This window comes from Pleurodeles waltl, chromosome 2_2, assembly GCF_031143425.1.
Source record: "Pleurodeles waltl isolate 20211129_DDA chromosome 2_2, aPleWal1.hap1.20221129, whole genome shotgun sequence".
In the NCBI taxonomy this organism is placed as follows: Eukaryota; Metazoa; Chordata; class Amphibia; order Caudata; family Salamandridae; genus Pleurodeles; species Pleurodeles waltl.
The window spans coordinates 1,064,566,196-1,064,590,862 of record NC_090439.1 but is presented as its reverse complement, the minus strand read 5'-3'; positions in this window follow the sequence as shown (position 1 = coordinate 1,064,590,862).

The following is a 24,667-nucleotide window of genomic DNA, read 5'->3' as shown; positions in this document are numbered from 1 at the left end:
AGCATGTATTCTTCGACACAGATGCTCAACACAAGAGCATCACTTCAGAATTTGTGCTAGTCGCGTCACATGAATGCATCATACACAAATTACAAGCCCAAGCAACTGTATTTGGTCAAATCTGGGATCTCTGCATAAAATACTGTGAATTTCTGCACCTGACATACTTCTCAGAACAGTACCCAAGATTGGTATAGTCTTTCTCATATTACTGCTCACCAGTACCATTTCTGCCACCCCCACTGTCATTACCGTAACACTAAATTAGGTTCATGGCACTATACATTAGACCAGCTCACCGTCCCGCTCTGTGCCTTCTCAACTTAGTAGATATATAGAAAAATAAAACCCTTTTTCACTGACTCTTGAACAGCAACTTCTAGGATGCATATTTATGTATTGTAAACCACAGTGCTATAATGTCAAAAAAGAATGTACTGTAGTTGTGTGTAAAATGGAAAAGAAATGTCCACTGTTAAATGGTCCTGTCATGTAAAAATAAAAACAAAAAAACAAAAAAGACAGAGATTAGGAAAGGTTCTGGACATGAGATAGAGGAGCAGGTGTGAGACCCAAACAGGAAATGCTGATTTGTTTGTAGGTTGTTGACAGTGTCATTTACACAGAGCGATGAAACTGGGCATTGATAACACTGTTTATAGCCATGATGACAAAGGGCACAACGTGTTAGTTTCGCCTTCCCTACACGAAATGGCAACCTTTTTGCAAACCCATAGGTGATCCTGTGTTATTTGTCTCAATCCTAAACCTGCCATAGGGAGCAGAATCAGCTTATACTCATCCCTTCCACCAAGAGATGACTGCCCCTATGTCGGATATATTGCAAATCAAGGTGTGGGAAACTTTTAGGAGTCCCAAGGCAATGAGGGGTTACTTTGTTTAACCTGTAAACATCAGAGCCTTTTACCTATGGTTTTCTGGAGCATACACTGTTGTTGGCACAAACCTTGATACAAGGGGAATATTTATAACAAAGTGGCGCTGCGCAGCGCAGGGCAGTAAGTCACCTTGCTACTGTGCATTGCGTGCCAAGTAAGGAGACGAATGCAGCATATTTAAAAGAATACAGCACAAGCCTGCCTTTGTCCTTCTGCTGACATTGTTTTGGATGTCTAGCACCAATGCAGGCAGCCTTGCACCATGGTGCAAGAGTGCCTCCGTTGTAAGCAGGATTGTTTTTGTGCATGAAGGGGAACCTTCCAGCACATAAACAATCCCCTTAGCAATTTGCCTCTTTTTGTGTGTGATGCAGCACAAATAGAAAGAGGAAGTAAGAAGGAGAAATAAAGGTATTTCTCCTCATTAGGCCTCACCTGGGAAGGCGTAGCATTTTGACACATTCCCAGATCTACCACTTGGTAAATCTGGGAATCTGTCAAAATCCATGGATGTTGCATGGGAACACCTACTCAACACCCATGGAATGGCTCCCTGGGGCAGAGTAACACAACACAGCGGTTTGCACTGCTTTGCATTACTCCAGATGTATGAAGCCACTCAGGGCCATGCAAGGTGGACTTGTGTGGCTTCCTAAATCACACTTTGGGCTTGTGTTGTCCATGCACCACATTGTGTGGTGCAAGAGCGAAGCAACTCCAGTTATGAATATGCCCCCAAATACATTTCTTTAGCACTTGAACACAGGGGTGTACTTCTAAGATGGGGTATGTGGGGTAGAACACCCCCAAATTTTTTCTTAGTCAGGTCATTGACTGGCAGTGCCAGTCAGGTCCCACTACCGGTGATGAAATTTGTTAGATGAAGTCAGCATTGACCTGGATGGCTGAGTGTGCCTAGAACAATGAGAGAGATGAGATAGATGTGCAGGGCTGAGGGTGTAAATCTGATTTATAAGTGGTGCAGGCTGGGACTATTAGAAAATAGTGAGGGTTAGAAAAATAGCCCACCCCAAGACCCTGAAAAGTGAGTGCAAAGTGCACTAAAGTTCCCCAAAGGACATAGAAGTCGTGATAGGGGAATTCTGCAGGAAAGACACAAACCAGCAACAACGATGGATTTCCAGTCGAGGGTACCTGTGGAACAAGGGGACCAAGTCCAAAAGTCACAAGCAAGTCGGAGATGGGCAGATGCCCAGGAAATGCCAGCTGCGGGTGCAAAGAAGCTGCTACTGGACTGTAGAAGCTTAGGTTTCTGCAGGAACGACAAGGGCTAGAGACTTCCCCTTTGGAGGACGGATCCCTCACGCCGTGGAGAGTCGTGCAGAAGTGTTTTCCCGCCGAAAGACCGCCAACAAGCCTTGCTAGCTGCAAATCGTGCGGTAAGCATTTTTGGATGCTGCTGTGGCCCAGGAGGGACCAGGATGTCGCAAATTGCGTCAGGAGAGAGAGGGGACGTCGAGCAAGACAAGGAGCCCTCTCAGCAGCAGGTAGCACCCGGAGAAGTGCCAGAAACAGGCACTACGAGGATGCATGAAACGGTGCTCACCCGAAGTCGCACAAAGAAGTCCCACGTCGCTGGAGAACAACTTAGGAGGTCGTGCAATGCAGGTTAAAGTGCCGTGGACCCAGGCTGGACTGTGCACAAAGGATTTCCGCCGGAAGTGCACGGAGGCCGGAGTAGCTGCAAAAGTCGCGGTTCCCAGCAATGCAGTCTGGCGTGGGGAGGCAAGGACTTACCTCCACCAAACTTGGACTGAAGAGTCACTGGACTGTGGGAGTCACTTGGACAGAGATGCTGGATTCGAGGGACCTCGCTCGTCGTGCTGAGAGGAGACCCAAGGGACCGGTAATGCAGCTTTTTGGTGCCTGCGGTTGCAGGGGGACGATTCCGTCGACCCACAGGAGATTTCTTCGGAGCTTCTAGTGCAGAGAGGAGGCAGACTACCCCCACAGCATGCACCACCAGGAAAACAGTCGAGAAGGCGGCAGGATCAGCGTTACAGAGTTGCAGTAGTCGTCTTTGCTACTATGTTGCAGTTTTGCAGGCTTCCAGCGCGGTCAGCAGTCGATTCCTTGGCAGAAGGTGAAGAGAGAGATGCAGTGGAACTCGGATGAGCTCTTGCATTCATTATCTAAAAAATCCCAAGACACAGAGACCCTAAATAGCCAGAAAAGAGGGTTTGGCTACCTAGGAGAGAGGATAGGCTAGCAACACCTGAAGGAGCCTATCACAAGGAGTCTCTGACGTCACCTGGTGGCACTGGCCACTCAGAGCAGTCCAGTGTGCCAGCAGCACCTCTGTTTCCAAGATGGCAGAGGTCTGGAGCACACTGGAGGAGCTCTGGGCACCTCCCAGGGGAGGTACAGGTCAGGGGAGTGGTCACTCCCCTTTCCTTTGTCCACTTTCGCGCCAGAGCAGGGCTAAGGGGTCCCTGAACCGGTGTAGACTGGCTTATGCAGAAATGGGCACCAAATGTGCCCATGAAAGCATTTCCAGAGGCTGGGGGAGGCTACTCCTCCCCTGCCTTCACACCATTTTCCAAAGCGAGAGGCTGTAACACCCTCTCTCAGAGGAAGTCCTTTGTTCTGCCATCCTGGGCCAGGCCTGGCTGGACCCCAGGAGGGCAGATGCCTGTCTGAGGGGTTGGCAGCAGCAGCAGCTGCAGTGAAACCCCGGGAAAGGCAGTTTGGCAGTACCAGGGTCTGTGCTACAGACCACTGGGATCATGGGATTGTGCCAACTATGCCAGGATGGTATAGAGGGGGCAATTCCATGATCATAGACATATTACATGGCCATATTCGGAGTTACCATGGTGAAGCTACATATAGGTAGTGACCTATATGTAGTGCACGCGTGTAATGGTGTCCCCACACTCACAAAGTCCGGGGAATTGGCCCTGAACAATGTGGGGGCACCTTGGCTAGTGCCAGGGTACCCTCACACTAAGTAACTTAGCACCCAACCTTTACCAGGTAAAGGTTAGACATATAGGTGACTTATAAGTTACTTAAGTGCAGTGTAAAATGGCTGTGAAATAACGTGGACGTTATTTCACTCAGGCTGCAGTGGCAGGCCTGTGTAAGAATTGTCAGAGCTCCCTATGGGTGGCAAAAGAAATGCTGCAGCCCATAGGGATCTCCTGGAACCCCAATACCCTGGGTACCTCAGTACCATATACTAGGGAATTATAAGGGTGTTCCAGTAAGCCAATGTAAATTGGTAAAATTGGTCACTAGCCTGTTAGTGACAATTTGTAAAGAGAGAGCATAACCACTGAGGTTCTAGTTAGCAGAGCCTCAGTGAGACAGTTAGGCATCACACAGGGAACACATACCTATAGGTCACAAACTTATGAGCACTGGGGTCCTGACTAGCAGGGTCCCAGTGACACATAACAAACATACTGAAAACATAGGGTTTTCACTATGAGCACTGGGCCCTGGCAAGCAGGATCCCAGTGAGACAGTGAAAACACCCTGACATACACTCACAAACAGGCCAAAAGTGGGGGTAACAAGGCTAGAAAGAGGCTACTTTCTCACAGCTGTGCCCCTGCTTGAACATCAGGGTAACTAGGTAGAGCGGTACAGGAGTTACTCAGGGAGGAGGTGTGGGGCAGAGGTAAATTACTCAATGAAGTATACAAAGTGGTGTGAGGGAGAGACATAGAACTCAATGAACTATACAACACAAAATCAATCATTGTCCTGCCAGCCAGTGGTTTGACTTGAAAAGAAAAGGTGCTTTAATCATGGTACACAGCAAGATACTGCACATGGCACGAAAAGGGCAACATAGTATACACAAATATCAGGGGACTGTGATATGGGAAGTGATTCAAAATCCAAAATGTAGGCCGCTCCCGATAGTTATTAGTATAACAAGATTCATTTGAAATACATTACTGTGCCAAGGGGTTGTGTGCTTCAACTTTCACATGAAGACTGCAGAGACACCAACAGTAATGCTTCCATTATATGGTTTCACTAAGGTGTGGATGTCCTGATGTCTGTTGATGTTATTTTGGTCCTTGCAATCTTAGTTGCACACCAAAGTCTTGAACCATGGGCCTCTCCCACCACCCATTGCTGGTGGATGGACTGCTCCAGCTTGTGTGCTTCCTCACACAAAGCCCCCAGGAAGCAGCAATACTGTCCCCGCTGACTCCTGTGTGGGCCCGATAGTGTGGCTGTGCGCTGGTGGACGTCTCCAGTGCAGAAGAGTTAGGGCTGTGAGGGGACAGGTAAGCAGGGACATTTTCCTTTTTGGCTCTCACGTCAAGCTTACCACCCAAACAAATGGAGAGCCCATCCCAAGTCGCATCTGAGACATCATTGATGGTTTAAACGACAAGAACTGAATGTGGTTGTGGTTTTCTTTAGTCATGTTGTCGCTGAAAGCAGTTATGATTTTACTTTGTGCCTGATGGTTAGAGGTTCTTCTTCTTCATCTGTTTCCTTCATTGTCATGTTTTTTATCTCCAGTTGCCTAATTCATTTCTCTGTGGACTAATTAAAGGGTGACAAATGTACCCACACACAAGCACCTATTTGGTGAACACGTTCCCGCACTCCAGTGTGCAGTGCAAGAGGACCAGGGTCATTAGATCACACCACATAGCCTGGTATTGCAATTCCCTCCCTGGCTACATGGGCCCAAAATCTATTTCTACCTGCACAGCTCTTCACTGCCCTCCTCCTCCAGGTATGCTTTACACTGTGCAGGAATCCTCTTCCTCAGCGGTCACCGGCTCCTTTCCTCAAAGTGGCAGCTTCTTCAGCAGGATGCAAAATGTCTAGGTTACATTTCCTGTTCTTGCCAAGGGGACATGGCAGTGAAAGACTCCAAACCTGGAGCACATAAGTCTGTATAGTTCTCATCAGGCCCTACTCAATGGGAAATCTTGGTGCCTTGACTTGGGATTTCACCTCAGCATTTGTCCTATATTTTCAGGTGCAGATTTGTATCTAAAAGTGCATTTCTGATTCTGACAAGGACGTCTTTTTGGAGATTTGACACTTTAGAAAGATTTCTCAGTGATTTTTCTTAGATCTTCAGATTGGGCAGGAATTACGGTGAAGCTAAGTGTTTCTGCCAAAGGCTGTAAAAGAATGGCTCAAAAGGAGAGGGGTCCTCACTATCTGGTTACTACAAAATACTATAGGAGAAGAGTGAAGCAGGAAAGGGGCACTCCCTGAACCTCAAATGGGGCTGCAGTGCACACCCTCTTTCACTATGAAATTGGAAAAGGCCTACTGCATTTTTTCCAAAACATATCTCTGTGTGATAGACCCATCAACTTCCATATTGCCAGCCATAAACATATAATAATCCCAAAATGGATTCCTTCTACCAGTATGCAGCACATACATATTCCAGGCCAACTCTGCTTGTGCCACACAAAGCAACTATACCTGCGTCGATCCTATACCCTATTGGTGGAGGAAACACGCTTTTGGAAGGAAATGGCAGAACATTTAAAGCAGGAGAGGCCGGTAGGGAATGTAAAAGGCAGCAGTGAAAAACAGCCTGTTTCTTCTGTTACCATCATTTGTTGTCATCACTAACAGTTGTCTCTGTCCCGGAAAGATGAGAACAGCTGCTCACTCTTGGTTGGTTACCTATAATTTCACAGAGGATCTCAGTGCAGACACATGATTCTTTTGTGTGCTGAGGTGAAAAAAGAAATGATGCTAGGCTAACTGATGGTAGGGAAGCAGTCACTACTGAACCATGGAGGTGGTCACATCTGTCCCAACATGAGGCATGATAGTCACTGGCCACTATAGCATTGCAGGTGGGGGAGAGGCACGGCATTGGTTCTCAGACAAGCTCCCTAAGCTAAAAGCAGATAAGTAGAATATCTAATGCCCTCGTCATTACAGCCAGGAACCCTACAGGCCACGTCAACTCTCTCAGACCCACAGTTCAACAAAACCCGAAGCTATCCTAGAGAAAAATCCAACGTGGTCTCTTCCCTCAAAGAGACAGAGACAAACCACAACTTGCTCTCAAGGCTTCAATATCCTTATTGCATGGTATGATGATACAACACCCAGTAAGGATAAGCTTCCCACCAGTGCTCTATCACATGGTATCACCCTGTAATCAATGTTCTATATTTATGCCACTATTATTTCAGGATATGTGGTAGCCACTTCTGGCTGCTGCAGGGAGTTGCTCGCCCATATAAAGGTAAAGAGTAGCAGGCAGTACTGCAAGTCTGTATACGATGAAACAAAAGTTGTTTCTTGTTTCACACTGAGCTGTATAGCATGACTCCTGCGATAGACAAAATTCTATTTCGAGCAGATCACTACCCCCTTAGTTACCTAGAATCATCATATTTGCCACACAGAACCATCCTTATGGTCCCCTTAATGTTAATGGACTTACCACTTATAGCCACAGAAAGATGGTAATGAATTATCTGGCCTAAAAAAAAAAACTGATGTGGTTATGCTGCAAGAATCTAACCTATCCCTTATGGAGGCCAACAAACTCTGTCACAGCTGGGTTGGATTGGTGGTGTCAGTATCGGGCCCGAATAGCCTTCCAAATGGATACATCTACATTGCCATACAGAAAAGCAGGAGTTGGCATTATTTCCCCAACAACTCTACTGATAAAATTGGCGAACAACTTGGTGTAACCTCCCCCAACAAATTTGTCTTTGCCAAGGAAGCATGTCAAGACCATTCCTATAACTTTGGCTCAATTTATGACCAAAACATGGACAAAGCAGATTTTGTTGCCAAAGTTAAAAGATTGCTCACCGAAAGGATAGGGCCTTTATATGGAATCTTATAGCCAACCAGTCTCTATTAGATGCATGGGGGCACCTACGTGTTTTTCTTTCATGTCCATATGGGACGGAGACCCAGATTGATTACTTTCCAGTATCCACAGAGGCCCTCCCCAAAATCATGAAATGTGAGAGTGTAATTCAATGCATCTCGGATCGTGCCCTACATACTATTAAACTGGACCTTTAATTATAGGTACCCAGCAATACAACTTTGAGAATAGATACACTAAAATTAAAATTTCCCAACAAAAAATTGAAACTAGTAGAGTATTTCAAAGGATATCAAACACTAAACAAGCATTCTGTGACTTCCTCTCACACCCGCTGGGCTGCAGGGAATTAGGGAGACTACTGATGACAGATTCTGCTCAAGTGCAGAAAACTGCCACAGTGAGAGAACACCCACTGGAATCAGAAATCAATGCACTCACCCGAACATCTTGCATGGATTCCACAGATTGTGATGAAAAATACAAGCTTAACACCATTCTTACAGCGAAAGAAGAGAAAACTCCTCAGCTTATTTAAGGGCAGCAATATTGACCATGGAGAAAAAGTTGGACATCTATTAGCTTTTCCACTGAAGCAAGATGCAGCTAAATGCAACACTGCTGTCATCTACAATGTCTCCAAAGTTCTGAGAAATCACAGAAGTGTTTGCCTCCTTTTATGCAATTCTATACAAGTCTGAATTCTCTGCAGCTGTTACTGCTGGGTAAGTGATTTCTGGATGATCTTGACCTTCCTACAACTTCCAAATTGTTACAGGAAGATCGACCAACACAGGAGCATAGCAACAACTTCAACATGGCAGCAGCTCTTTGCTGATCTCCGCGACTCTGTTCCCATTTTATTTGACCCTGGGTATAACACAAGGGCTCTGGCCATATGGTTGTTTCAACATGGACCCACTGCCCTTCCATATCTCCCTGGAAACGAACTGGAGAGACCAGGTTCACCTGGATGTGTATACAAGCCATTGGCCCTGTGATGACAGCTTGGCTGGAGGATATATGGACGACGGAGCCTCAGAGCCAGGCACCTTGTACGAGCAGCACTGCAGGAGCTGGCTGTTGTGAGAAGACCTGACCCCCACCATGGGCTGTTGGTCGGGTCCTGGGGAGGCAAAACCTGCATTTGACATGGCCCTACAATGAAGAGAGAAATTTGGAGGAGATGCTGCCAGGCCTAAGCCATGCTTAGAATGAGGCCAAAGAGGAAAGTAAATAGCACAGCATCGTAGACCTGGTGAACAGATCTTTCAAATCCCCACTCACTGTCCACCCATGGTGTATGTAGGGGACTAGTGCTTGGGACCACGCAGGCCTAGTGGCCACCTATGGTATTTATGGTGGGGACACAGGAAATAGTGACAGGGTCAGAGTCCTCCACGAGGCACTTGTGTGAGTGGCCACATAGAAAGACCTTTTCTCATTTGGGTGTTGATGTGTGGACCTTCCTGATTCTTTTTTGCTGGTGACGCTGGTAGCGCTCCCAAGAAATCTAGTCGCTGAAACAGCGAAGCAGTGACACCTATAATTTGCTGGGGGTGCCTCCATGCCCTCTTCATTTCTCCTGGCTTGTAGCCTCCCCTAGCTGAGATAATGGCAGACCCAGTCATTGGTGCGGAGGCTATTGGAGGAGGTTGTCCTACCCCTGGGGTGCAGGCAGATGGCACCACTAAACCAGTTCCTTTTGACCAAGGAATAGCTGAAAAGGAAATAGGGTCCATCATACTGTTCTGAATCTTCGAGGCCCCAGTGGCTATACCCAGATGTCTCTACTGCACACAAGACTTCAAGGTGAGAGAATAGCATGCAATGCAGGGCCCAATATGCTGGTGACTTAAGGCGGCTGTCCTTTCCTGCTTGTCCATGCCTTCTTTTAGTGGTGTACCTTAGTAATACATTCCCTTTTGATTCACTCTGCCTGCCTCCTATGCCCATACCAGAAGAACTCATAAACAACAGAGATCAGCGCCATTGGAGGAGGGTGAAGACCCTGTTGTGCACTGCCCACCAGACCGAGGACTCCATATGCAGTCTTAACACCACAATATCTAGAATGAAAAGACAGTACATCAACTGGAGGTGAGGGCTGAGGACACAGAGGGGTGCTCTTGCCACAACAACATCAGAATAGTGATTCGAGAGGGTTGGAAGGGGCTGTTTCCTACTCATCAAGCACAGGCTGAAATCTTGGGTTCCTAAAAAAAGACTTTTTCATGTGCTTTGCAGTGGAATGAGCCTATAGGTTCCTGGCACCACAGCTGCCACTAGGGGCTCTGCCACAGCCTACCATTGCCTGCAAATTCAACTTTGCTGATAGAGATGCCATTGTTAAATCATCTTGGAAATACAACTGACAGGTTTGTAATCCTACACAAGTTATGATATTCCCAGGCTGCACTTCACTAGGGCAGCAACAGAGATGCACCTTTCTAGAATACCAAAAAATAAGCTAAATAATGTATCCTCTTAGACCTGTTGAACAGTTCAACAGCTGGGTGGGCTGTTCTTCTTTCAACCTCCTGCCTTCTTCCACCCACAGTATATGCAGCACACTGGCGCTTAGAACCACCAAGGTATGCTTCCACTCATAAAGGGCTCCTGTTTGTGGCAGGAACATGGAGCTGGTGATGGGCTCAGAGGCCACTAAGAGGCACCCTTGTGAGCAGCATCATCAGTGGCTGGGAGACTTTTGCTCAGTTGTAGATTAAGTGTCGACCCTTCCATGGCTTTTTTTATTGCTGCTGACCGGACCCAAAAAAAATCAGGTCGCTGTGGTTGAGGTTCTGTGAAGTGTGTGAGCTACAGGGGATGCCGTACTTCACTCGTCCTTTGTCATAACTTGTGGCTTCCCTTTCCTGGTATCGCAGGCAGTCTTGGTTGTGGGTGCGGAAGCTAGTGGACGAGGTTGGCCTGCCTCTAGGGACCAGACAGATGGTTCCACTAAATAAGGCCCTCTTGACCAAAGACTAGCTAAAAAGGAGAGAGGGCAGACACAACCAGATTGAGAACCTGTGGACACCAGCAGCGGTGACCAGGTATGTCCACCACAAAAAAACGTTCAAGGTGAGAGAAGAGCATGCTATGCAGGGCCCAATATACTGCTGACTTAAGATGTTTTGTTGCCCTCCGAGGCTTGCTTATGCCTACACTCAGAGGTGGCCATTAGTAATAAACCCATACTGATTTGCTCTGTTCACCTCCTATTCCCATACCAGAACAACTTGCAGAAGACAGAGATCAGCTCCATGGTGGAAGGAAGATCAATTTGTGCACTGCCCTGGTTTACTCCACACTGATCTGCCTCTGAATAAAAAACAACTGGTTGTCAGTGACCCCGGCCAGCGTGAACACAACTTGTTTGAAGGGAGAGTAACAGTTCTCGTAGCTCAAGGGGGCTGATCCATCCCGCTGATGTCCCACATCTATAGGACCTGAAACGCAATGGGGAAAGAAGAATCAAGAGGCCCATTCCTCACAAAGATGCCTTGACAAATTCACAAAACTTATTACTGGCCCAAACAAAGAACCTCATCAAGTGACTAGACCGCCTCTATTCTGCAAGCCTTTTGTTACTTCTACAAGACCTCCACAATATAGATGAGAGGGTCAAGGGAGACTGAGGGGTGGATATTGGTGACCGAGGACTCTCTATGTAGTCTTCATGGCAAAATATCTGGACTGCAAAAAACAGTACATCAACTGGGGGCTAGAGTTGAGAACACAAACGGGTGCTCCCGCAGGACCACCAACAGAATAGTAGGCCCCCGTGGGGTGGGAAGGGCCCAGTTCCCTGCTGCAATGACCAGATATCTCTACTACACAGAAGAGTTCAAGGAGAGAGAAGAGCATGCAATGCGGGCCCCATTTGCTGATGACTTAAGGTGTCTTATTGCCCTCCCCATCTTCCCCATGCCTTCACTTGGGAGTAGACCTTAATAATAAATCCTTATTGATTTGCTTAATGTGCCTCCTATGCCCATACCAGAAGAACACGTAGATGACAGAGATCAGCACCACAGAGGAGGGGGAAGATCCATTTGTGCACCAACCTGGGTCTGCTATGTTGCCTTATGCACGCGAGAATCTGAATAAAAAGATAACTGGTTGTCCAAGGACATGGCTGGCGTGAACTCTGCATGTACCTGGGTGGGTGACAGTTCTGGTACCTCAAGAGGGCTCAACCCTCCGGCTGACAACCGACATCTAAAGAACCTGAAACACAATGTGGCAAGAAAAGAATCCAGGATGCAGTCCTCACAAGGACGCATAGAAATATTCACTAAAGCTATTAGTTTTCCCCAGACTCTGGTGCACTATCATTTTCTCAATGAAATGTGGGTGGGTCAGTCCTCCTTATAGTGGTTATATTACTGCATTCTTTTGCTGGTCTCTTCACTGCTGGTTTTTGTTCAGCACTTTAAGATTGATATGTTTGGAGCCATTGTCCATTGTCTATGTTGCATTGTCCAAATTCCTATGCAGTTTGTGAGTAATAATCCTTTCTTAACTTTTTTGACATCTCTCTCTCTCTTCATACTGTATCTTCTGTGCCACCTTTAATTTTTTTAAGAGGAGAGAGGTGCTGCTCCTTAGTTCAACTGTATAATGAAAAGGACAAAACATCATGATTTTAAGAAAACAATTGACAATCTTCACCTACATTTCTAATATGCAGATTAGCAATTCAAACTGTATTGCATCTGAAAATAAACATGGATGTATAAGCTATAAACTGTAGGCCACATTTGTTTCCCCTCTCCATTAGTTCAACTTGTACCTAAGGCCCTTCTCATGTTTTCTGGCTGGAATGGAGTTTTCCTTGGTGTGCACCCTGAATATTTGTGGGACAGAATATCAAGGACAAAATATTGATAAAAATATCGAAAGGTCAGTGAGTCTAGATTTTCTATACCTAACTTCACGTATATCCACCTACACCATAAATATAACTTTAATCTACGTAGATGGTGAGTTAGGAATAGTAAATCTATGCTACCTATATTCACTTATTTTACAATAGTTTGTCCCTCCGTATTCTGTCCTCGATATTTTTGTATCTCAGTATTCTTGGTTTTGAAATTCAGTAGCACAAACATTTTCTTTCTTAATGTACATGCACTACACCCAGGTCCTGCCGGCCTTAAACGGTGAAGCAACAACTAACGTTAATCAACTTAGACTTGCACCACAAGTCCTACATTGGTGGATGAACTAAATGTAACCCAAACTCAACTCCTGGTGGATGATGGACTGCTTCTAAATATTCTCCTGTTGTCTGCGACAACAAGCTGTGACCACAACTGATAGGAACTTAGGGCCAGATGTAACATCCATTTTTGCATTCGCAAACGGTGCGAATGGCCGTTTGCAAATCCAAAAGTGCCTTTCAGTATTTATGCAAATTTAAGGAATGGCTAAAATAGCGATCCCTTAAATTTGCGAGCCCGTTTAGAGAATCGCAAATTGTGATTCTCTAAATAAGAAATCGCAAATAAGGAATCCTTATTTGTGATTTCCAAACCACATGTAACAAGCAATTCCTTAATGCAAATTTGGCATTAAGGAATCACTATTACCACCAAGTTCAACTTGGTGGTAACTATGTGCAAATTTGAAAAATGCATTAAAAATGTATTTTTTAATCTGACACGTAACGCACACATGCCCCTTTGGCATGTGTGCGCCTTATATGTCCTTCAAAAAAATCTTGGGGTGCAGCAGAGGGGGCCTCAGGCCCCCAGCACCGTGGAGTTTGCATTTCCCAAATTTGATAATCCCAGTTAGGAATTCGCAAATTGGGAAATGCAAAACAATTGCAAATATGGGCCTATAGGCCCACAGGTGCAAATGGGGCGGATATCGCAATGTGCGATTCGGTAATAGCATTTGCAATTTTTAAGAAATCGCTATTACCAAATCACAAATATGATACATAGCATTTTGCGAATGAGAAATAGCGATTTCTTAAAAATCACTATTACCGAATCGCAAAAGGCTTTTTTGATACATCTGGCCCTTAGACTATATTGGAAAAAGCTGGTAAAAACCTAGGGGTAAAATTTTCATTAATTACTCAGAGTCTAGCATTATGAAGCATGATTGTTTTCTGAATAAGCTTCTTATGTTTCTCTTACTTTGCATAAAGTACTAATAAATAATTATGTAATCCAGATTTGAATTAACAACATTATTTATATACAGGTTTTTGAACATGGTTATTAACACCTACACTCTAACCAAAATGCTGCTGTTAGAATAACATTCAGCATCACATGGATAAGCTGGCATCTTGTCACATCAAGGAGCTTGGCTCTGAGTTAGTGAAATCATTGGCTTTAAATCTCTCCTCTTGATGCATCACAAATGCTTCACGTCTTGTCCGACCTTTGCATAGAACAGGGTGGCTAAATTCTCTCCAGCTACATTTTTTGCACTCTTTTGATCTCAATTCTTTCATCTTCAAAATTAGGAAGGCTCCTTGAGGTGGCAGATTTCAAGGTCTAAAATTCTGAAATACTCTTCTTTCTAACCTGAAACTCATATCCAATTGGTTGAATTTAGACAAAAGGAAAAAATGTGCCCTTTTGACCTATGGTTTTTGTTCTGACTGTTACTCATTGCTGTGGATGCCTAGTGTGTAAGGGACAGACAGCTCTAAGAAACCCTCTATAGGGTGGATGTGTTTCGTGCTACACAAATGTGGGTTTGGAATAGATGAGCAGACATTTCTAATTTCTACTGTCAGATATCAACCCTAGGCCCCAATTTTTGGTATCCTTCTGTCACTACACAAGTTCATTTGTAAATGCTGTTTGTAAAGGTTTTCTCTCAGCAAATGTATTGCGTGCAATGATGTTTAAATTCAGGGTGATCTGAATGAGACCTTCAGCCCTCTCATGAAGATAGATTTGTGCTAACTTTGTCATATCTATTTCCAGTCCTCATTTTTAGGGTTGAGCGCACAAGTCCCTGTTGTAATCTCTCTTTGGACTTTTAACCACACCCAAGTCACGCCTGTCATTTTCATTGGTTCGTGGGCTTGCCTTTTAAAATCTGCTGGATTTCATTAGTGAAAGGCCTCCTCGAGTGCACTGGCCAACTACTGAAAACATATGAGGCTCCATGTTTTCAGCCTGGATTATGCACTACTGTATCTTTTTATTTTCTACACAGCGCGATTGCTCTGGGTTTTACATAGCACGATCACGCTTGTTTTTTTTCTTTCAATTTATGTGGCAAGAAAAGTCCGGTTAGGAGTTTACAGCGCTAATAGCTCTAACTCAAGCAAATGCGAGACCCGTTGCATTGTAAATGCTTGTTTATTAACTGGGCATATATCAGCCAGTCAACAACCTCCAGCTGCATCTCTAAACAAATAACAAAAAGTGAAATGGAAAAACAAAATATCTTGAGTGCTGTTAATTCGAAGACTGATTATTGGCATCTAAGGGTCCACCTTTTGGGTGCTAAGCAAGGGTGTGCAAAACACATGTAATTCATGTGTAATTTCCCTTTGCATAATTACACAAATGTTCTGGAAAATTACTGAAACTTCACACCTTGCATTACACTGTAGTTTGTAATGTGAAATATGAGAGCAAGTCAGTTTTGGCACAAAGATGCCTTATGTGTTGACAAACAGCACTGAATTGAACATGACATGAAGAGTAGCCTCTCACATGTTCATTCATGCTGTTCCTCTGCTCCTACAATAGGATTTTTCCCAAACAGATGGACAATTATATCCCATAATGCTGTAACTTCAGGCATTTCATGTAAAATGCACAAAGAGAAATGCTGGGAATTATGCAAGATTATTCCACCTTAAAGTACATTGTGCCTGGACCTAGTATCAAGTCACATATTGGCTGTGTGATCTGCATATTGACAAATTGTCCCAGGCAGATGTTGAAAGAAAACCGTCCACCAATTGCATGTTACAGTCTGAAGACACATCAGTATTGCCCAGTTGAATGGTTGCAAATTTGGGGCCAAGGTTTGTGTCTCATGACCAAGAGGATTCGCATTGCTCCTGGACAGGGAGATTTTTGAAACAAGGCAGAATACAACCAAAGGGCAATAACAAACATAGTTATGTGTCAGGCATGTAAGGTGGCCATGGTCCGGAACATGGCGCACGGTTAAATGACTAGCTCCGGAGGGGCCAGCTGTAAATCTCCTAAAAATCGCGCCAGCCTGGGCTGTCCTTCCTCGGGGTGCGGCGTAGAACGACGGACGGACAAGCGGTGCGGCCGAGCCTTGGCCGCGGTCCCAGCGCGGGCTGTGGGCTGGATCAGACCGCCCGACGCAAGTGGAGGCCTGCGGCCCCTCCCTTCGTTTGGAGCCGCGGCCCGGGTGAAGACGTGGGCCGCGTTGAGAGCGGAGTGGGCGGCCCGCGTTTGGCGGCGGCCGCGTCCAGGCCCCACCGCCGGGTTGAAGTGCCCGGGGCACCCGGCGGGTGCGGAGGGCCCTGGTGGGTCCTTGCCCCAATAAATATTTCCTTCCTCTTGGAGCCAGCAGAGCGGGCGCGGCCCTGATGCCTTCAGGGCCGGCTCGGACGCATGGAGCGGAGCCCCGGCGGCATGCGGGAGTTCCGAGGCAGCGGCGTGGAGGCCACCTGGGGAGCCGCTGAGGGGGGTGTTGGCCCCCAGGAGTTACCCCTCGGGGGGAGTGCGCCCAGCGAGGAGATTGCGACCGGCTACCTGGCATGGTAGAACTGGAGAGTGCTGGAGACCCGAGGGCACCACCGACTTCTGACTGTGGATACCAGGCGCAGCCACGAGAAGCACCACGGACATGGAAGAAGCACTTAGGAGAGGGTGAGTGCACCGCGTGGGGAGACAACCAAGCTACGGTTGTGGCGTGTGCTTGACTACAGTCGGCGGAGTGGGGCTTAGTGAAAAGTAAGAGCGCACGGATGATCCAGAACAGAAGCAGGCAGCAGTCGTTCACGGTTGGCTAATGTAGGCCCCCCCCCCCCACTGGGACTGGGCGCTGGAAACGGCCGGCGGGACACCTGGGGCTCGGCCTGGACTACCTGTGATCGGTGGTTAAAGCAGCTGAGGCCAAAGCGAGTGGACGAATTAGAAACAGGCAGCACAAACGCTTGGGCCATGTGCCGGGCCCCCTGGGGCATATCCCCCTGCCTGACCGATGCCCCCCAAGGGCCGACATAAGAACAAAGCCATGGACCCCCTGGCACCACCTGGGGTCAGTGAGACGGCCTTGCAGAACCAGTCACAAGCCAAAGTGCAAGACACCCTAGACAAGATACTGGGAGCTATCGAGGAGACAAAATCAACATTGCAACGCGACATCAACCAAGTGGCGATAGAGGTGGGCCTCCTGAGAGCTGATCACCATAAACTGGCCGACGTAAAGAAACAGAAACAATACTGTCTGATGTCGTGCCGAAACAAAAAGACGTGGCGGCGGAGGTAACCTCTTTGGCTGGCAGAGTGGCAAGGCTTGAACAACGGGCTGAGGATGCGGAGGGAAGAAACAGGAGGAACAATGTGCGCATGGTGGGCCTCCCCGAGGGGAGGAACATGGTGGAATTCCTGGAGAAGTGGCTGAGCACGGTTGTCGCACCGGGGTGCCTGACCCCCTTCTATAAACTGGAGCGAGCGCATCGAGTGCCGTCGAGACCTCTTGCTCCTGGTAGGCCCCCGCATGCTGTAATCGCTAAACTCCTGCATTACAGAGACAGGGACATCCTCCTACAGAAAGCCAGGGAAATGGGCCTGTTTAAAGTAGCCAACGGGGAAGTGACACTATTCCCTGACTTCACTCTGGAAGTCCAGAACAAGCGCGCCTCATTCCTTGCGATTAAAAGAGCCCTGCGAGACGATGGGATACAGTACTCGCTGCTTTACCCAGCAAGACTACGAGTGATTGCGGAGGGGAAGACCACGTTCTTCCAAACCCCGGAGGAGGCATGGGAATGGCTCGAGAGGCATGGGTCACAAACGGCGCGGCCTGCACGCGAGAACCCTGGAGCGGGCGGGACCCGCCGGGCCCTGAGGGGGAAGAGGTCCAGAGATCGCCCACGACTGACGCCAACGCGGACACAGAGGGAAACAGGCAGGAGGGAGGCCCTGGAGGCGGCGGCCCGGGTAGGTGGAGAGGCATCCCCCCAAGAGGGTTCTGAAGAAGAATCCGATGACACAATGGTATCCTCTGCTGGTGGCTCCAGAAGTTTGACTTGCACACCGAGGGTGACCCCGCAAACAGCTGACGAACTCGGATAGATTTGACCTGAGTTGGCGCCAAGCGACAAGATGAGCCGAGTGAACGTGTGGTCCCTCCGGACCTGGCCGCCCCCTGACTTGACTCTCGCCTGTCCGATTTGGCTGGCGAGTATTGCAGTAATGTGTTTGAACAAGTTGCACTGTTGCACAATTTTCTGGGCAACCTACAGTTCCGGAGGCGCCCTGGGGATGGGGAGTTGGGGTTTGCAGTTACGAGTTAAATCGGCTACATGTGTGGAGTGGACCAACCACAGTGAAGGTACGAGCTTGCGGGTGGGTCAGTCAGGATCCCGGGCGCACCAGGCTCACATTCATCAGGCTTTAAGAATAAGATGGCAGACCACAATATCATAACCAGGAATGTCAGGGGGATGGGCACTCCGGCCAAGAGACCTAGAATTCTTTCCTTCCTAAAGAGAAGGGGGGTGCAGGTAGCTATGTTACAGGAGACCCACCTGGCACCGGGATAGGGAGAAAAACTAAGACGGAGATGGAGGGGGCAGGTGTTTGCTACAGAATATTCATCTTATGCAAGAGGCGTTCTGATTTGGATTAGGGCGGGGGTCACCCTGACGATTGATTCCTCCAACATAGATAAAGAGGGAAGGTTTGTCATATTGGAGGGGAAGTTACATGGGTTCCCGTTGGTTCTGAGTTGCATCTACGCCCCCAATCAGGACCAAATTTCATTTATGATGGGCCATTCTAGACACCTCACTCGCCAACACACAGGGGAAGTACTAATAGGAGGGGACTTTAACGCAGTATTAGACATAAACATGGACATGTCCACCCCGCCACTGCAAGGGGCAACATCAACTAAGACAGCACAAAGGCTAGTTCAGTGGCTAGGTACTTGGGGGCTAGTAGATGTCTGGCAGATGCGGCACCTGACCGTCAGGGACTACTCGTTTTACCCGGGCCTCCACCAGGTGCACACCAGAATTGATAGGATGGTCTGCACTGCGGGACTGGCTCGAGGTGTGACCCACTCTGAATACCTTTCCCCATACAATATCGGATCATAATCCTCTACTATTGACATTGAGGGTATCACAGGACAGACCCCCCATACCATCATGGAGACTGGCCCCTGCGGCGCTCGAGGACCAGGCGTACAGGGAGGCGCTGCGCTGCCACCTGACAGAACACATTGAAGCCAATAAGGGATCCACCCCTTCCAGAGCCGTGGAGTGGGAGACACTCAAATTGGTGACGAGGGGTTACTGTCTTGGGCAGTCTGTGGGGGTGAGGCGCACACTAGAGAGGGAACTAAATGCCCTGGAGAAGGTCATACAGGAGGGGGAACTGAGACAGGGCCCTGTAGCACAAGTAGATGAAGAGTATGACCGCGTACGCAGAGAACACTCCCAAGTTGAAGAACAGCTCAGATGCCAAAGCATGCAAAGATACCTGGCATCCCTACAGTCAGAAGAGGGGAGATCGGGTAAACTCTTGGCATGGCTGGTATGCCCGAATGAGGACAGCGAACCCATCACAAGCGTATTGGACAGAGGGGGAAATCGTAGACTCAGCCCAGGCCCCATTAATGACGCATTTAGAGATTATTACATGCACTTGTACAGGAGGCCTACCATCCTGGAGATGGAAACACTTGACAATTTTTTGACCCAGATCCCCCTGCCGGTGCTGAATCTAGAGGACAGGGACAGTCTAGGGGGGCCGGTGACTACGGAAGAGATAAGCGATGCAATAGCGCAGCTGGCCCCTGGGAAGACCCCTGGCACGGATGGTCTTCCTATGGATTTCTATAAAAAATATAAGTCCTTATTAGTCCCCAGATTGCTGGAGATGTATGCGGAGGCGGCACAGAGTGGAGAACTACCGTGCACGCTGCGTGAAGCGCTGGTAGTGCCACTCCCCAAAACAACCAATAGGGAGGCATCAGTGGCTGACTTCCGCCCGTTATCAATGCTAAACAGCGACTTTAAGATCCTCAGCAAGATCATGGCCAACCGGCTGCTTCCCCACATGCCCACACTGATACATGATGACCAGAACGGTTTCATTCCTGGTCGCAGCACCTCCCTGAATCTTAGACGAATTTTCTCCATCTTACACATGCCTGACGAATCAAAACCAGCAGCTGGGACCCTGTTGGCGGTGGATTTTGAGAAGGCCTTTGACTCGATCAGGTGGGACTATCTGAGGGCGGCAATGTTAAAAATGGGCCTGGGGGAGAGCTGGGTTAGATGGGTGGACCTGTTATACTCGTTCCCACTAGCAAGGGTAAAGACGGGTAGAACAATCTAGTGCATACCCGGTGCCCCGTGGAACCAGACAGGAGTGCCCCCTATCCCCGTTGTTGTTTGCCCTGGCGATAGAGCCTCTCGTGGCCTGGTTACGAGGAGAAGGTGTGGGTAAGGGGATTGAATGGGGGCCAACTGAGCACATTATCTCTCTGTATGCAGATGACATACTGATCTATCTCAGAGACGGAGCGAGCGGTCTCCCTTGGGCCCTAGAGGTTCTAGAGGACTTCGGGGAGGTATCCGGACTGCGTCTTAACCGCAGCAAAACATATGTGTTTCCCTTGACGCCTGGTTACATGCGCCCAGCAGTATGTCCAATAGACTTGAAATGGGCCCCACGGACCTTTAAGTACCTGGGTATTCAAATATTCCACGAATTGGGAGACCTAAGAGAGGGTAACCTTGGCAAAGCGCTCCGATCCTTGTGGTCCTCGGTGGGGTTTTGGCGCTCCCTGAAATGATCAGTGATGGTCAGAGTGGCACAGTCCAAGATGATCATGCTTCCCCGACTTCTCTACTATTTTGCCAACTTACCACTGCTGATCCCCCAGGCATGGTTCCGCGACTTGAACGCGTTGCTCAGAGAACTAATATGGGATGATGGACGTAGATGCACTGCACTCACGACTATCTGTAGGCCGTCCCGCATGGGAGGACTGGGAGCCCCTGACTTTGAGGCATACTACTTGGCATCCCAGCTACAGTGGGTGTCCAGCTGGTTGGCGGGTAGGGGCCGTCTGGATTTATGTACTGCCCAGGGGTGACGGATACGGCATGGATTGCGGCATGCATGGCAAATAGGAAAATAGCCCTCCCTGGGAATAATATAATGATAAATGTCGCAATGGCATGCTGGAAAAGGTGCACGAAAAAAGTGGGAGTGGGCCCGCCATACTCTCCAGCTTTGCCACTGTCGGTGCTTGCCCTGGAGTCTGGGGGGAAGGGACCGGGAAGTCTGGGGCTTGGCCCTTGGTCGACTGCTGGAATAGAGACAGTGGGTGGGCTCTTCGAGGGGGGTGTACTGAAGGGATTTGCTGACCTAACGGGAGGGGGTGTTCCCCGGGGTAAATTTTTGCTTTTCGGGAAGCTAGTGCTCTTAAAGTTCACTGGGACACAATAAATGCGGAGCCCGCTGCCCACGGGTCCTGCACCTACTGCTGACATCAGGGGAGGAACCACATCTGATCGCCAAAATATACCGGGCCCAGGTTGAGGCAGCTTTAGACCCTTTACAGTCTTTGAGAGAACGATGGGAGAACACGATTGGGCGGGATTTGTCTGACTCAGAGTGGAACAAAACACTGGCTTATCCCCGGGTGATCTCGCGTAACACGCGGTTAAGATACATCCAATACAATTATCTACATAGGATGTACCTCACACCCCACAGACTGTTATGTATATACAGGGGGGTCCCTAGGGCATGCCCGAGGTGGGGGGGGGGGAGATGCGGATTTCAACCACATGGTGTGGGGATGTCCGGTGCTTCAATCTGGTTGGAGGGAGATACTGCCTAATCTATCTGAACTATTTGGGACGGAGTTGCGACTCACCCCTGAGCTGTGCTTACTGGGTCTCAGACCGGTTGCGCTATGCGGGAATGTGGGGGGACGTTTCCTGGACCTGTCCCTGGCCCTTTACAAGAGACTAATCTCGAAGGGCTGGAAGGCCTCAGGCCACCCTATGCTGGCTGACTGGAAAAGGGATGTTGCAGGATGGTCCAGGGCTGAACTACAGGTCCTAAAGGCAGAGGAGGCCAAGGGCATCCACTGGGTTCCCATTGCCCCGGGGTGGGAAGACTTAGTGACGAGCTGGGATGGTATACTCAAGAGATTAGCAAACCCCAAAGTAATAACAGGCGATGACTAGCACACCCTAGGAAACTGACCAAGTGGGGACCAAGTGGGGAAAATTCCCAAATAGGTGCCCAAAGATGGCCAAAATTATAAATAGACCACACCGTGAGTAGCAATATGAAGACAATCGAGCCGCTAACTCCCACTCCACCATTAGAAACAGCGAATGGCGTGAGTGGTCTGCCGTCCCCTCTGTACGCTGGTGCGCCCTGGACTGGCCCCCTCCTCCAAAGTTTTTATGCTCTCGTGCCTTAAATACCAACAACTACAAGTTCCACCCACACAAAGCCGTAAAGTTGACCTCTTGTGGTTTTTGTTTCCTTTCCTTTCCTTTTTTCCCTTTTTCTTTTCCTTCTAATACCATTGTTTATTTATCCTTATTCCCCCCCCTTTTTTTTTTTCTTTTTTTTTCCTCCTCCTTCTTCTCCCCCAAGTTATAACTTAGAATGGACTTAAGTTCATTGTTTGGTTATTAGTTCCAAAACAATAGTGTAATGAAACGAGGAACACATTATAGTATGTCAATGAGCACAGTTTATTAAAATTAGGAGCAAACATACACATAAAAAATGTTAACAACATCAAAGTAATAAACAACGAACCAAAAGAAATGTATATTACAAATGTGAATTGTTAAATGGTCATGTATAATAAGTGCAAGATATTAACATGAACAGACATACAAATGTAAAACAACAAAATGCTAATAAAATATATAAAAAAAAAAATGTGTCAGGCATGTAAATACCATAGCTGAAAGCAACATCCCACCTCGTGGTCTTCTGTTCTCTAGTATCCCCGGATACTCTTTGAGTACACCTTGTGAAGAATTTTCGAATCCTTCGTAGAATATTAAAGCAGGAGGTTGTGGGTTCATGCTGGTTATCCTCCTGGTCTGTATGTTTGGGTCTGTGTTGAACCTCCTCTTCATTCTGCAAGGCCAGAGCAGTAGAAAAGCACTAGCATTCATTCTTCTATATACATTCTTCAATTAGCCCAGCTGCACCTTCCGAAAAAATCTTAGCATCCATATTCAGAAATGAGGTAGCACAGTTATAGGGAGTGGAATATGACTCCTAAACAGCGAGCATCTTCTGCCTCCATTTGTGGTCTTCACCATACACTGCTAGTCACCCGGCCATAGGTGACCTTCCCTGTTCTTCACACTCCATCATATCTGAGTCAACCATTTTACCAATCTAGTTTTAGCCATTTACTTCTCTAATACATTTCTGTAAACCACATTCATTGCAAAGTGCGTTCTGATGCCCATTGCTAGAAATATACGATGCAACAACTGAGACATCACCACTGAGTTCACGTATTGTAGGTAAGATAACCACGAATACTTGTATAGTACCTTGACATTTTGCTCATCATGCGATGTTGTTACCGATGAGGTTTTCCACCACATTCTGTTTAACAGTTTGATTTCTTTTTTCTTTTTCTTTTTGTTACCCATTGATTCCTGAGCCTGCTGCACTCCCATTGGCAAAGGGAACACTTCATCCTCATTCTGGTGGGTCGACATTTCCATATCCCAACTTCCAGTACAGGAACGCTGCACAAAAATTAACAAGCATTTACAACGCAATTAGTCTTATATTTACTTTAGTTAGAGCTACTGGCATTGTAAATGCATAACTGGGCTTTTCTTGGCACAAAATGTCAGTGCCCTGCATATACCTAAAGGGCAGCAAGGCAAATCAGGCTGAGTCTGCCTTGCAGTGATTTGGGATCAGAAATTGTTACTTGCAGATGATCATAAATCATAGCCACTGGTGTAAAACTCACTGAGGCCTCTTCTGAGCTAATGTAGACAAAACAACAGTCAATCACCTCAGCCTGGTGCAGGAGGAAGCACAGAATGAGGTGCATCAGCGAACCACATAGACAGCTTCAGGCAGCATGGGTGAGCACCGTGTGAGGGACCTCAGGGGGGCACTGGGTAATGCCGTTCATAGAACCACATAAAGATGTTATTAATGTGAACCTGCCTAGGGGTGCAGTCTGTTTGGTGAGGAAAGTGTGCCCTGCTCCACAAAAGCATATAAAAAAATCCATCTCATCACTTCACAGCAGAACGCAGAGCATGGTTGCTGGCAGCAAAAACACGGAAGGAAGCAAACTTGTGCAAAAGTCTACTCGTCACTGACATCTACCGTCTACAGCAGGGAATGATCAACCCCCAATAATGCATGGCCGCAGCAGAGAAAACAAGCATTTTCAATGCAATGGGTCTCGCATTTGCTCGAGTTAGAGCTATTAGCGTTGTAAACTCCTAACTGGACTTTTCTTGCCACACAAATTAAAAGAAAAAAAAAACATAGCGTGATCACACTATGTAAAATGCAGCGCGATCGTTTTAAAATTGAAAATGGAAAAAACGAGCGCGAGCGCGCTATGTAAACCCCAGCTCGATCGCGCTGCATGGAAATTTAACAGATAAAGTAGTCCGGAAATCATGCTGAAAACATTGAGCCTCGTATATTTTTAGTAGTTTACAGGTGCTGTGTAGGTGGGCTAAACACCAGAAAAGGCATGA